The sequence below is a fragment of the Ceratotherium simum genome, chromosome X, assembly GCF_057802395.1.
Source record: "Ceratotherium simum simum isolate JZ-2026a chromosome X, ASM5780239v1, whole genome shotgun sequence".
Taxonomy (NCBI): domain Eukaryota; kingdom Metazoa; phylum Chordata; class Mammalia; order Perissodactyla; family Rhinocerotidae; genus Ceratotherium; species Ceratotherium simum.
Genome location: NC_141940.1, coordinates 94,884,837 through 94,900,087, shown reverse-complemented (window position 1 = coordinate 94,900,087; position 15,251 = coordinate 94,884,837). Strand labels below are relative to the sequence as shown.

Here is a 15,251-nt window from a genome sequence, read left to right as displayed (position 1 = left end):
AAGGACTTTGGGTGTCTCTGAATTTGGGATCCAAGTTTTATGCTGTTGATGTGAATAGAAGGTGTGAGAGCTAGAATCTGCCAGGTTTGAGATCTCACAGGCCCCTGTAAGGAGTCTTGAGGTGGTGTTAAGGCCAGATGAATTTGATACTGGTCTACCCGTGATACTCTAGTCCCAGGAAAACATGAGATTTTTCTTAGAATTTCTTGGTCTCTGGTTATGTTGCTAAGAATTCTGTTATGGCACACTTCATTCAGGCAAATGGATTGCTTCTCTTTTTTCCCCGCCCTCCCCATGGCCAGGTTCTGGCTTAATGCACCTTTGAGTAGGGGCTATCCTCTGGGTTACTCACTCAGGCTCTTAGCTCTCTCTTCCTCCTTCCTCTGGCAGGTGAAGGGCTGCAGAGTGGGTGGATGATCAGACTGGCAGACACTTGACTTTGACGGACAGGCCTACAGAGATCTTGAAAGTTTCTCTAGAGTCTCATTTCAATGTGACATACAGGTTTTACTTGTAGTAGTGTTTTTTAAAATTGTGAGTGGTGACCCACTAATATGTCATGAAATGGATTTAGTGATACTGACCAAGATATTAAAGAGTAAAATAAGATAAATAGAATAAAAATATCAGTGTGCATTGTGCATAGTAAGGTAAGTATTGTTTCATGAACCTTCATTCATAGATATACTTGTATGTCTTGGGTCATAATGTACAATGTATTTTTTACTCCAGGTCGTGGTTAAAAAGAAAATTTGAGAAACACTGCCCTGGAGAGTAGGGGCTGAGAATGTGGTCTCTGTGGTTGGAAGGCTCATAGAGAAGAATCTCAGCTCCATAATTATCAGCTGCCTGGCTGTGGGCAAGCTTAACCTCTTTGGGCCTCAGATTCCTCATCTGTAGAGTGAGGATAAAGATACATCTTGCCTCAAAGGGATGTGTTCGTTGAGAGGATTAAAGCCTTGACTACAATTCCTGACACAATAAGTGTCCAATAAATAGCAAGTATTGATTATCTATGAAAACTGCTTATTAATTTGTTGTGAGTGTGTGTGGCAAGAGAGTTGTAATTAAAATGAGTCATATGGGCCTGTTTCCAGTGTAAAAAATGGATATGGTCCTGCTGAGTCCTCCTTAAGCTTCAGTATTCACTATTGGTCTTCCATCTGGAATGATACCTGATACCTTATTTTGATGCACTTGTTTAAAAACCAAGACTCCCTCAGTAGGAACACAATTCTTAAGATTTTCGGAATCGCACAAATTGTACTTTGATCTCTATGTCCCTTTACCAAAGGAATAAGACTGGGAGTAGTGGATGCAGTGATTGGATAGGGTTGTACCCTCCCCAAAGCATCCTGGTATGGGAAGCACAGGGCCGTGCCCCTCTTGCTACCTGTGGGGTCTCTCTATTTGTTGAAGTCAGCCTTCTGCCTCTAGGAGTTCATTTCTTTCCTTCAGGCTGTGCTTCTAGTAAACTCATTCACACTAAGCTGTTCTGTGGGTGCTTAAGACAATTATTAGTGGTTTATTTAGGGATAACCTTTTTATTATCATGGTTGTGTTTTTTTTTCACATATTTATTAAGGCATAATTTACATACCATAAGTTCACTCATTTTAAGTGTACAATTTAATGATTCTTGTATGACCAATTCAATGATTTTTGAATTTATAGAGTTGACTAACCATCACCACAATCCAGTTTTAGAACATTTCCATCACCCCAGAAAGATCCCTTATTCCTATCTGTTACCCTTCCACCCCCAAGACCCAGACAACGAGTAATCTACTTTCTGTCTTTATAGATTTACCTTTTCTGGATATTTCGTCAGATTGAAATCATACAGTGTGTGGTCTGTTGGATCTGGCTTCTTTCACTTAGCATAATGTTTTTGAAGTTCAGCTACATTTTAGCATGTTTAAGTACTTCATTCCTTTTTATTGCCTGATAGAGTTCTATTACATGGATATACATTTATTTCTCCATTCCCAGTTGATGGATATTTGGTTGTTTTCACCTTTTGACTGTTATGAATAATGGTGCTATGAACATTCATGTACAAATCTTTGTATGGACAGATATTTTTATTTCTCTTGGGTAGACAACTAGGAGTGGAATTGATGGGTCATATGCTAAAATTGTGTTCAATTTTTAAAGAAATTGCCAAACTGTCTTCCAAAGTACAGTCATGCATCGCATGATGATGTTTCAGTCAACAATGGACCACATATACGATGGTGGTCCCATAAGATTAGTACCATGTAGCCCAGGTGTGTAGTAGGCTATACCATCTAGGTTTGCGGAAATACACTCTATGATGTTCGCACAATGATGAAATCACCTAATGATGCATTTCTCAGAACATATCCCTGTCATTAAGTGATTCATGACCGTAGTTGCACCATTTTACATTCCCACCAGCAAAGTATGAGGGTCCAGTTTCTGTACAACCTTGCCAACTTTTATTGCCGTCTGTCTTTTGATGAATAATGATGTTGAGCATTTTGCATGTATTTATTAGTCATTTATATATTTTCTTTGCTGAAATGTCTATTCAAATCTTCTGCCAAAATTTTAACTAGGTCGTTTGTCTTCTTATTGTTGTGTTGTATGAGTTTTTTTAATATATTCTGGGTATAAATCCTTTATCAGATACATGATTTGCAAATATTTGCTCTCAGTCTATGGCTTTTCTTTAAATTTTCTTAAAGGTGCCTTTTAAATAGCAAAGTTTTTAATTTTAATAAAGTGCAATTTATCAAGTTTTCCTTTATGGATTGTGCTTTTGATGTGGTATCTAAGACCTCTTTGCCTAACTCAAGATCATAAAGATTTTCTCCTATATTTTCTTCTGAAAGTTTTGTACTTTTACCTCTTAAATTTAGGTCTATGATGCATTGTGAGTTAATATTTGTGGATAGTGAGAGGAAAGTATCTAAATTCATTTTTTTATGTGGATATCTGGTTGTCCCAGTGCCATTTTTGTTGGAAAAATTCTTGTTTTTCTATCAAATTGCATCGATACCTTTGTAAAAAATCAATTGACCATAAATGTAAGAGTTTATTTCTAGAGTGTATATTCTATTCTGTTGATCTATGTGTCTATCCTTATGCCAGTACCATACTGTCTTCATTACTGTAGTTTTATAGTAATTTTTGAAATCAGGAAGTATAAGTCTTCTGACTTTCTTCTTCTTTTTCAAGATTGTTTTTGGCTATTCTGGGTCCTACATTTTCATATAAATTTTAGGATCAACCTCTTGATTTCTGCAAAAATGCAGCTGAGATTTTGATAGAGACTGCACTGAATCTATACATTAATTTGGGGAGAATTGCCATCTTATTCATACTGAGTCTTCCAACCTGTGAACATGGAATGCCTCTCCATTTATTCACATTTTGTTTAATTTTTTTGCCACAATGTTTTATAGATTTTAGTGTGCAAACCACAGATTTCTCTTGTTACATTTATTCCTGAGTATTTTATTCTTTTTGATGCTATTAGGAATAGAATTCTTAATTTCATTTTCCAATAGTTTGTTATTAGTACCTAGAAATACAATAGATTTTTGTATATTGATATTATATCATGAAGTCTTGTTGATCTTTTTTATTAGTGCTAATAATTTTTTAGTGGATTCCTTGGTATTTTCTATGTATTAGATTATGTCATCTGAGAATAAACAGTGATATCAGTGAAAATGGTGGAGTAAGGAATTCCAAAAGTTTTCCCCTCCATGACAGCAATGGAAAGTGTGGCAAAAACTGTCAGAATCAACTTTTTCAGAACTCTGGAAACTAACCAAAAGCTTGCAGCAACCTAGGGAGGGCTTATTCAAGAAAAATGGCTGAATATTGACAAGTGTTTTGTGGCATTTTAGCTTACCCTAGTTTCATTCACCAATCCCCACCTCAGTCATAGCCTTGACAGTAACAGCCTGTGTTCCCAGTACCAGTACTGGAGGGAGCGGAAGGACCTCATTTGCAAAGAAGTGTCTTTAGTTGATCTGTCTGTTGGCTTTCTGGAAGACTTGCTCAAAAGGCATGTTTTTATCTCGCCTAACTCCAAACTTACCCAGTCCTGATGTTACTACCTGGGGGATACTTGTAGAAACATTTACAAGCAAATGTTTTAGTCATTGCTGCCTGAGGCAATGGATAACAGTTGGGGCAAACAATAGACTAACCAAAAAGTTTGGGAGGAAAGGCTGAGATGTGTGGGGGAATAAAAGCTTTGAAAAGTTCCAATATATTCCTGGGAATCTAGGAGTCCTCATGCATGCCTAGGGCTATGTGCATGCTCAAGAAAGATCTGAGCAGGCCCTGAGCTCTCACCTCTGGCTGACCTTGAGGCTCTACACAAGCAAGAAGTGAAGGCTAAGGCAGAGTTGTAACCTGCCTGGTTGAATGTTGAAGGTGTGCCCCAACACACACACAGAGTCTCTCTGTAAAGACTGGGAGATTATTTGGTTCCAGGCATTTAAGAAAATCTCTGTCTAATCATTGGCTGACCACCACACTAACATACAGACTTGGTGAACAAACATGAAAAAGAATATAGACCTTACAGATTAGATCAGAAAAGTTGTTAAACAAACAAACAACAAGTAGCAACATCAACAAACTCTTGGGATGAGGGAGAACCTGATTTCCAGAGTTGCCACTTTAAAATATTCAAAACATCCAGTTTTCAACAGAAAAATTATAAGGCATATGAAGAAACAACAAAGTATGGCCCATAGGGAGGGGGAAAAAACCCACAATAAGTAGAAATTGTGCCTGAAGAATCCTAGACGTCAGACTTTCTGGATAAAGACTTTAAAACAGGTGTTTTAAATATATTCAAAAAGCTAAAGGAAACCATGTCTAAAGAAGTAAAAGAAAGTATGAGAACAGTGTTTCACCATATAGAGAATATCAATAAAGAGATAAAAGTTATAAAAAGGAACCAAATAGAAGTTCTGGAGTTAAAAAGCACAATAACTGAAATGAAAAATTCACTAGAGGGACTCAACAATAGATTTAAGCAGATAGAAGAAAAAATCAGAAAATTTGAAGATGGATCAATTGAGATTATTCAGTCTGAAAAAGAGAAAGATAAAAGAATGAAGAAAATTTAACAGAGCCTCAGAGACCTGTGTACACATAATGGGAGTCCTAGAAGGAGAGGAGAGAGAAAGAGATAGAAAGAATATTTGAAAAAATAATGAAAAATATTAATCTACACAACTAAGGAGCTTAATGAACTCCAAGTAGGATAAACTCAAAGAGAACTAGGAACTTCTTCATTTCAAATCTGGATGCATCTTTGATTTTTTTTCTTGCCTGATTGCACCAGCTAGAATCTCCATTACAATGTTGAGTAAAACTGGTGAGAGTGAACATCCTTGCCTTATTCCCTTGTCCTAGGGAGAAAGCATTCAGTTTTCACCGTTAAGTATGATTTTATCTATAGGTTTTTCTTAGATGATATTCTTACTTTGTTGAGAGTTTTTATAATCAATATGTATTGGATATTGTCAAATACTTTTTCTGAATTTATTGAGATGATCATGTACTTTTTGTCCTTAATCCTATTAATAGTGTATATTACGTTAATCGATTTTCACATGTTAAACTACCCTTTCATTCCTGGAATAAATATAATCACTTGGTTATGGTGTGTAACTTTTTTTACGTGTTCCTGGATTGAGTTTACTTAAAATTTGTTAAAGATATTTTGCATTTATATTCATGAGGATATTTGTCTGTAGTTTTCTTTTCATGTCATGTCTTTGTCTGGCATTGGTATCAGAGTAATACTGGCCTCATAAAATGAGTTGGGAATTGTTTCCTCCTCCTCTATTTACCTGAAGAATTTGTGAAGGATTGGTTTAACTTCCTCTTTAAATATTTGATTGAATTAACCAATGATGCTGTCTTAGTCTGGGCTTTTCTTTGTGGGAAGATTTTTAATTACTAATTCCATTTCTTTACCTGTTACAGGTTTAGTCACGTTTTTTATTTCTTCTTGTGTCAGTTCAGGTAATTTGTGTCTTTCTAGGAATTTGTCCATTTTATCTAAGTTGTTGAATTTGCTGGCATACAGTCGTTCATAGTATTGCCATTTAATCCTTTAAATTTCTGTAGGGCCAATAGTGATATTTTCTCTGTCATTTTTGAATTTGGTAATTTGTGTCTTCTCCTTCTTTTTCTTGGTCATTCTAGCTAAATTCTTGTCAACTTTGTTGATTATTGCAAAGAACCAATTTTTGGTATCATTGACTTTCTCTATCTTCTGTTTTCTATTTCATTGATTTCCATTGTGATCTTTGTTATTTCTTTCTTCTGCTTGCTTTGGGTTTAGTTTTCTCTCTGTTTTTTTTTCATTTATTATGGTAGGAGCTTAGGTTATTAACTTGAAATATTTCTTTTTTTAAGTATAAGCATTTGAAATTATAAATATCTCTTGAAACAGTGTTTTACTATATCATAAAGTTTGATGTATTATTTTTGTTTTGATTCAGTTCAAAACATTTTCTAATTTTGCTTGCAAGTTTTTCTATGACACGTTGATTATTTAGAAGTGTGTTAATTTCAAAATATTTATTGATTTCTCAAATTTTCTTTTGTTGATTTATAATTTAATTTCATTACAATCGGAGGACATACTTTGTATGATTTTAATCCTTTTAAGTTTATCTAGTCTTGTTTTATGGCCTAGCATATGGTGTATTCTCAAGAATGTTCCATGTGATCTTGAAAAGAACATATATTCTGCTGTTGTTGGGTGGAGTGTTCTATAAATGTCAGTTAGGTCGAGTTGGTTGATAGTGTTGTCCAATTCTTCTATATCTTTGCTGTTTTATGTCTAGTTGTTCTATCCATTATTGATAGTGGGCTATAGAAGTCTTTAACTATTATTGTTGAACTGTCTATTTCTCCCTTCAGTTCCGTCAGTTTCTGTTTCGTGTATTTTGGAGTTCTCCTGTTAGGCATGTATATGTTTATAATTGTTATATCTTCCTGATTAATGATACTTTATTTATTTATTGAAAATTTTAAAATTTATTTGTTTTTTTAATAGTCACCATGTTGTACATTGTATCTTCAGAACTTATTTAGCTTGTAACTGGAATGATACTTTATAATTATAAAATGTCCTTCTTTGTTTGTAGTAATATTTTTTGTCTTAAAGTCTATTTTGTCTGTTACTAGTATAGTGACTTTCTCTCTCTTATAGTTATTATTTGCATGGCATATATTCTCATACTTTTACTTTCAACCTAATCGTGTCTTTGAATCTAAGTATGTCTCTTGTGTACAGCATATAGTTGGATCTTGTTTTATACCCAGTTTGACAATGTCTGCTTTTTGACTGTTTAATTTCTTTTTGTTTTTTAATTGAGATTTTAGTTGAGATAATTGTAGATTTATATGCAGGTCTAAGAAATAATGCAGAGTGGTCCATGGTACATCTTGCCTAGTTTTCTCCATTGGTAACATTTTGCAAAACTACAGTATAGTATTACAACCTGGATATTGACATTGATACAATCCATAGCTTATTCAGATTTCCCTAGTTGTATTTGTACTCATTTGTGTGTTGAGGGGAAGCCAGGAGTGGTGAGTTTAAGTCCTACACAGTTTTGTCACCTGTGTACCTTAGTGTATCTACCACCACAGTCAAGGTACTGAAAGGCTTCAACACCATAGGGATCCCTCATGTTGCCGTTTTATGACCACTCCCACTTCCCTGACACCACCACCCTCGCCCTTCCCTAACCCTTGGCAACCACTAATCTGACCTCTATTTCAAAAATTTTGTCATTTCAAAAATGTTATATAAATGGAAACATGCATTATGTAACCCTTTGGGATTGGCTTTCTTTGCTCCAAAAATATGGAACATTTCACAAATTTGCATATCACCTTGGTGCAAGGGCCATGCTAGTCTTCTCTGTCTCATTGCCATTTTTGTGTATTTGCTACCAAAGTGTGCAAAATCATTTATTTTTAATGTAGGTATTGATGTATTTGTATTGTATCTCCTAATTTTTATTTGTTTTCTATGTCTCTCGTATTTTTATTTCTCTATTCCTCCTTTACTACCTGTCTGGTGTTAAATAAATTTTTTCTAGTGTACCATTTTAATTCCTTGTTTTTTGTTTTTAGTTATATTTTTTGGAATGATTTTCTTACTGGTTTATCTGGAGGAATTACAGTATGCATCTTAACTAAAAACAATCTATTTCAGATAATGCTAACTTAATTCCAGTAAAATATAGAAACTTTGTTCCAATATAGCTCTATTCTGTCTGCCCTCCTTTGTGATATTATTGTCATATATATTACTTCTTTATATATTATATACCCCAAAATATAGTTTTATAATTATTCTTTTATGCAATTGTCTTTTAAATAAGAGAAGAAAAGAGAAAAACTGTCTTTATACTATCTCTTTTATTTACATAATTACCTTTACCCATGCTCTTTATTTCTTTATGTGGATTTGAATTACTGTCTAGTGCCATTTCCTTTCAGCCTGAAGAACTTCCTTTGGTATTCTTTTTTATGCAGGTCATATTTGTCTGGGAATGTCTTCATTTTGCCTTCATTTTTGAAATATTGTTTTGCCAGATGTGGGATTATTGGTTGACAGTTTTTTTTCTTTCAGTACTTTGAATATGTCATCCCACTACTTTCTGGGCCTCTACCATTTATGATGATAAATCAGCTGTTAAACTATTGAGTGCCCCTCCCCATTGTATGTGATGAATTGTTTTTCTCTTGCTACTTTCAAGATTTTCTCTTTTTCTTTGCCTTTCAACACTTTGACTACAATGTATCTCAGTGTGAATTTATTTGTGTTTTTTCTGCTTGGAGTTTCTTGGATGTGTAGATTAACGTTTTTGATCAATTTTGGAAAGTTTTTGGCCATTATGTCTTCAAATATTTTTTTCTGCCCTTTTCTCTCTCTCTTCTCCTTCTCAGGCTCCAAGTATGCATATGTTGGTACACTTAATGGTGTCTCACAGATCTCTTCGGCTCTGCTTATATCTCTTCATTATGTTTTCTTTCTTTTTTTTGGATCGAACAATTTCTATTGATTTATCTTCAAGTTTGCTGATTCTTTCTTCTGCCAGCTTAAATCTGTTGCTGAGCCCCTCTAGTGAATTTTTCATTTCAGTTATTGTACTTTTTAACTCCAGAATTTCAAAATGGCCCTTTTAAAATGATTTCTATTTCCTTATTGCTATTCTATATTTGATGAGTCATTATTGTCATATTTTCTCTTAATTCTTTAAACATGGTTTCCTTTAGTTCTTTGAACGTATTTATAATACATGCGTTGAAGTCTTTGTCTGGTAAGTACATCACCTAAGGTCTTTCAGAGACAGTTTCTACTGCCTGCCTTTTTTCTTGTATATGAGTCACACTGTCCTATTTTGCTTTTGTTTTTTGCATGTCTCATAATTTTTTGTTGAAAACTGGACATTTTTGATAATCTCTTGTAGCAACTCTGGATTCTGATTCCCCTCTCCCCTGGGTTTGTTATTGCTATTTTTGTTTTTTTATTGTTTATTTCTTTAGTGACTTGCCTGGACTAACTCTATAGTGTCTGCCTCCCCAGTAGTGTGCAGCTACTGATGTCTCTACTCAAGTTTTTAAAAAAATAATTCTTTTTTTAATTGAGGTATAACTAACATATAAAATTATATTAGTTTCAGGTGTACAATATAATGATTCAATATTTGTATATACTGTGAAATGATCACCACAATAAGACTGGTTAACATCTGTCACTATACGTAGTTACAAAAAAATTTCTTTTTCTTGTGATGAGGACTTTTAAGATTTAGTCTCTTAGCAACTTTCAAATAAGCAATACAATACTATTAACATAATCACTGTGCTGTACATTATATCCTTATGACATTTATTTTATAACTGGAAGTTTGTACCTTTTGACCCCTTTCACCCACCCACTATCCCCGCTTCTGGCAATTACCAATTTGTTCTCTGTATCTATGAGCTTGTTTTTTTTTCTTTTTGATTCCACATATAGGTGAGATCATATGGCATTTGTCTTTCTGTGTCTGACTTATTTCACTCAGCATAATGCCCTCAAGGTCCATCCATGTTGTTGCAAATGACAAGATCTCATTCTTTTTTATAGCTGAATGGCATTCCATTGTATATATATACTATATCTTCTTTATCTATTCATCCATCAATGGACTTCTAGGTTGTTTCCATATCTTGGCTATTGTAAATAATGCTGCAATGAAAATAGTGGTGCATATATCTTTTTGAATTAGTGTTTTCATTTTCTTTGAATAGATACTGCCCCAAAAATTAAAAAAATAATTCTTGATTTTATTTTTAAGCCTGGATTTCTGGGGTTACTTCTTGGTCAGCATAGCTTAGTAGTTAGTGAAAGATTGGTCAGAGGTTGTGTTTAAACACCTTGAGTCAGTAAGGTTTTTATCCTCTGTCAATGGATCTGTGTGTTTGGGAAATAACATTCAAAGTTTAAGCAGTTTACAAGTCCTTCGCAGCTTTTACTTTCTGTGCTTGCAAATTTTCACATTCATCCAGGGGCAAGTAGTTTACTAAGACCCTCTCCAGTCTCTTCTGAGTGTGAGCACAACCCCGTGCACACACATAGCCTTTCAGACCCCAAGGGATATGTGAGAGCTTACTAAGGCTGACTTTGACTGTCTTGATACCTGGATCTCACTGGTAAACTTTTCAGCTTTCTGCTGGTATGCCCAACCTCAGACTAGCTTCAATTTTGGTCTTCTCTGATTAGTTGCTGCCAAGACTGCTATTGTTTTCAAAAATGCCCCTGGGCATAGGTTTTTCCATGCTCACTCCAAATCATGTCAGCCCCTCTAGCGGTGGAGCTGCTGGTGCTCATGGCCTGCCCTGTCCTGGTAGAACTGCCTATGCCTTGGAGCTGGGGGCTAGGGCGTGGAAGAGCCTCAGGCAAAAACAAAGTAAACTCTCCCTGTTCTTACTGAGATTCAATAGTTTCTCTTGAATAAATGCTAATCAGTTTTTTTTTTGCCTTTGATCAATTTCCAGATTCTAGAAATGGTTGTTTTTGACAATTTTGTCCAGTTTTATTGTTCCTTTTTGGGAGGAGGATTTGCCAAGCCCCATCTGGAAGTCCTGCCCCAGTAATGGCCTTCTGTGGTTGTGTTTGCCACAGATAACACCCAAATTGGAAGGCTTTTCAGAACATAGCAGATTCATATCCAGAGTAGTGTCTCAATGTCTTGAGTGGGGCAAAGATGGAGCAAGTTTCAGTGATATATCTCCTTAATATCTCATCAACTTTCAAAAGGAGACTTATAAAGGGACTGAGCATCCTGTATTCAGAGAGAGGATGAGCAGTCAATGTCCCAGAAGTTTGCCACTCCACATGGCAATGAATGTGAAGGCTGGTGTGGATGGGGTCTCCACACATGCATTTGAGGAACAGTCTTCAGGATGGAGAATCAAGAAGGAGGGGGAAATGTTTTCCTTCATAAGAAGTTAATTGTGGGAAATGAGAAGATGGAAAACCACCTGTGGAGGAAACTTCCAGGATAAGAAAAATTACTAAGGGCTATGTTTCTCTTCCTCTTTACATATTTATATATCTACAAATTATTCTGTGTCTGTTTGTCCATGACTCGACTCAGTGCTCTCTCTGGCCTGGCTGTCAATATACTCATGAAGCTGAACATCCTTCATAGTCAGAGGAAATGATGGCTCCTGTAGTGTTATGGGGTCTCTGTGTGTGTATGTGCCACTGGGAACTCCTTCCCACACAAAGCTTCTTGGGAAATCAGAGCTGCTATATGCAAATACAAACCTTTGACATGTTTTTTTCAATTAATCAATGACTCTTGCATAGAATAAATGAAGTTATTTTTTCCCCTCACCAGTTTTAATTCATGGGTTATGATGCTAATGAAGGTTGTTTTTTTTTTCTGATGTTGCTTCTTCTTTTATGCACTTTTGCTTATTTTACTAATTACCTGAGCAATAACGCAGTGTCTAAATTGGTCTAAAGGCATCATTTTAAATTTAAAAACAACATTGAAAAGCAATATTCCCCACAAGTGTGTGTCTTATGAGTGAGGGTGAGCATTTAACGAATTACTATGCAGGAACCACAGGCAGATTACAGAACAAAATGCCTGAAGGGAGCAGCAACTCCATAACCCTATTTTGAAAAAGTAGATCTGTTTTTATTTTATCTTTCTCAGTTTTAGCCAGTGTTTTAAAGAGAGATGTGATTTTGCAGCTTTGGGGAGCACTTGTCTATTTAGGGCAATACTCAGAACCGAGAACTGGAGGAATTCAAGAACAGGGCTCCAGTGCTGTGTTCTAAAAAATATTGTAGAAGCAGAGACTCTTCGGTTTTTAACGGCCAAGCTCTGTCCATTTTGTGAGCAAATGTCATATTAAAAGTCAGAAATACAGCTTAGAGAATAGCTTCAGAGGACAAATGTGAGGGGAGGTCCAGGCAGCTATAACTTAGTGCTTTAGTCATCTTTAATGGAAATGGAGCCTCTAGCCAAGCCTAATATATAATGTATCATAAAACATATGTCTGTCAGTCTCCCAGGTACAATAAATAGGGAAAACACAGACGTCAAAGGGAGGCTATGGCAGGCCTTGCAGAGGGCCTCAAATTACTTGGCTCGTTGTGGAGGTTTGAAGGCTGTGGGAGAGGAATGATGTAATGTATATTTTTAGTGTTTCTAAGAAGTGACTGTCTCCAGCCCTGTCCCGGTGGGCCGTGGGAGAGGGAATGAGAAAGGGAGGGGCTGGATTTATAGATCTGCATGGGAAAATTGAGTTGGGCGCCTGTTTTACAATCGGTTAAGCTCTTTCTTTTTTATTTGGAGGGTAGTATAGCGGGGAAGAGATGGGACACATCTAACTGATGGCATTTCCCAGAATGCCCACCACCTTTGCATCTCACTGTTGCCTCATCCTTTTCCCCTGATGAGACAGTGGCCCAGGGCACCCTAGGAACGATGGCTGTCTCTGTCCCCATGCTCAAGAGCCCTAGTTACCCTCTCTCTCATGGTGCCCTCAGCCACCATCTGAATTTCCTGCTGTCCCAGCATGTTCTGCCCCTCACTGGACAATCCTGTTTGGTAAATTCTTGTCCTTTCCCATTACTGAGCCTACTCCTTTGAGTGCCAGTTCCACCTTGAGCTGAAAGACCTTGGGTAACCTCTATGACTCAGTTTCCTAATCTGTATAGTGGGAAGAATAAGCTATCTCTTTGGGACTCAAATACAGGTCTGCTAACTTCAACTCTAAAGTGTGTTCTGTGGCTCACCACAGGACCCCTACACTCAAAATGTCATCTTTGCTGTGTTTTTGTAAACTATGCCCTCCCTCTCCCTGGAAAAGCCTACTGAAATAGTTTCCTACATCAAGTCCGTTCAAAATAGATCAACCTGGCTCCATTCATTACATTTATGCTAAGAATTCTCTATACTTTTGGATCTTTCTATCATTCTACCTCTCCTGTGTCTCAGCACACAGATGAGCATGTGCTCAAGCATACACATGTACACACATAGAGGCATATACACGCTCATGCTCATACATAGCACCATGGAGCATCGAGAGTGTGGCTCTTTATGTGATATGATTTGAAGTTGTACTGAGACCAGAGTCTTTGCCCTAAAATGTGAGGAAAGCAGCCCTTTATCCAACTTTAACAGTCTAGTTTTTTTGATTCTGATGGTTTTTCCAAGCATGTTCTGCTAGGAGCTACTAAATTATCCCCTCATACTTGGCATGCATGGGCCCAGGTCAGGTACCTAGAGACTTGGGGTGGGCTACTGTCAGGGGGGTGAATGGGCACCCAAGTCCAACCTGACTCATATGCCAATGTTTCTCTGGATCAACTCAGTCTGCACAGCTGCATCTGGTATTTTGACGTTGCTGTCACTTATGAATATTTAAGCATATTCACACTTGCCCGGTTTCTCAATGATTTTAAAACCCCCTTCAGGGCCTGAGCTCTCATTTTCTCCTTTTCTTGTCCCTTCTAATATTGTCTATAGGGATCTTTATTTGATAGAATGGCTTTAACTTTTGACCATGCCCCAGTGTAAGAAATACATTTTACACCTAAATTCAGTATGTATATGCATGTATACAGATATATAAGTGACTGAAACAAGGCTTTTCCAAAACTGTATTAATGCTTCCTATGTGCCAGGTCAAATGCATTTTGATCTATTCTATTCTGTTGTATCCCATTTTAAAATGATGCTCTTGGGGCCGGCCCAGTGGTGCAAGTGGTTAAGTGTACGTGCTCTGCTGCGGCGGCCCAGGGTTCACAGGTTTGGATCCTGGGCGTGCACCGACACACTGCTTGTCAAGCCATGCTGTGGTGGTGTCCCATATAAAGGAGAGGAAGATGGGCACAGATGTTAGCCCAGGGCCAATCTTCCTCAGCAAAAAGAGGAGAATTGGCAACAGATGTTAGCTCAGGGCTAATCTTCCTCACCAAAAAAAAAAAATGACGCTCTTGAGCCACTGTGGCAGAATTGTTTACCAAACCCATTTGCTCTTCTGGGCACACAGCTAGTCTACATTTTCCAGCTTCCCTCATGGTTCGATGTGGCCAAGGCACTGAGTTCTAGCTAATAAAATGTGGTCAGGCGTGATATGTGCCTCTTTCAGGTCTGACCCATGAAAACCTTCCATGTGGGATCCACCAAGCCTTTCCCAATCTACTGGCTTGATGCAGATAAATGTGGCAATCTTGGAAGCCACATGTTTAAGATGGCAGTGTCTCAAGATGGAGTGAGCCTGAGCCTCAATCCCGGAGTCTGTGATTAGAACACATATTTTGAATTTTATGTGAGGGACAAATAAGTTTCTATCATTTTGAACCACTATACATTTTGGGTTTGTTTATCACAGCAGCTAGCATTATCCTAACTAATATGCCCCCAATAAACTCATCAGTTGATTCTGTTTTTAGAAACTACATGTATCATTCTTTTTAATTTAAAGTTTTCCAAATAGAGACTTTTTACTGCACCTGACACCTCTGATTCCTCTGAGAACCCACCAGACCCACAAGCAGCACTTCGTAATTGAAGAAACCAAAGCACAAGAAACTGCTAAACAGATGTTGGATGCAGTTGTCAGAATGCTTATGACAAGTATTTGGGCCCACATTTGCAGACCACTAGTACTTAACCTAATCATCTTGTGTTCACAGCACAGTGTTCCTA

General features: G+C 36.9%; 1 non-coding gene across 1 annotated transcript; it reads right to left on the bottom strand.

The window, feature by feature from the left end:
• Positions 1-7,876: 7,876 nt before the first annotated feature.
• On the bottom strand, positions 7,877-7,983 carry LOC147911947 (U6 spliceosomal RNA). The gene has a single exon (XR_015550779.1). It is a non-coding gene; the product is annotated as a U6 spliceosomal RNA (small nuclear RNA).
• Positions 7,984-15,251: the final 7,268 nt, after the last annotated feature.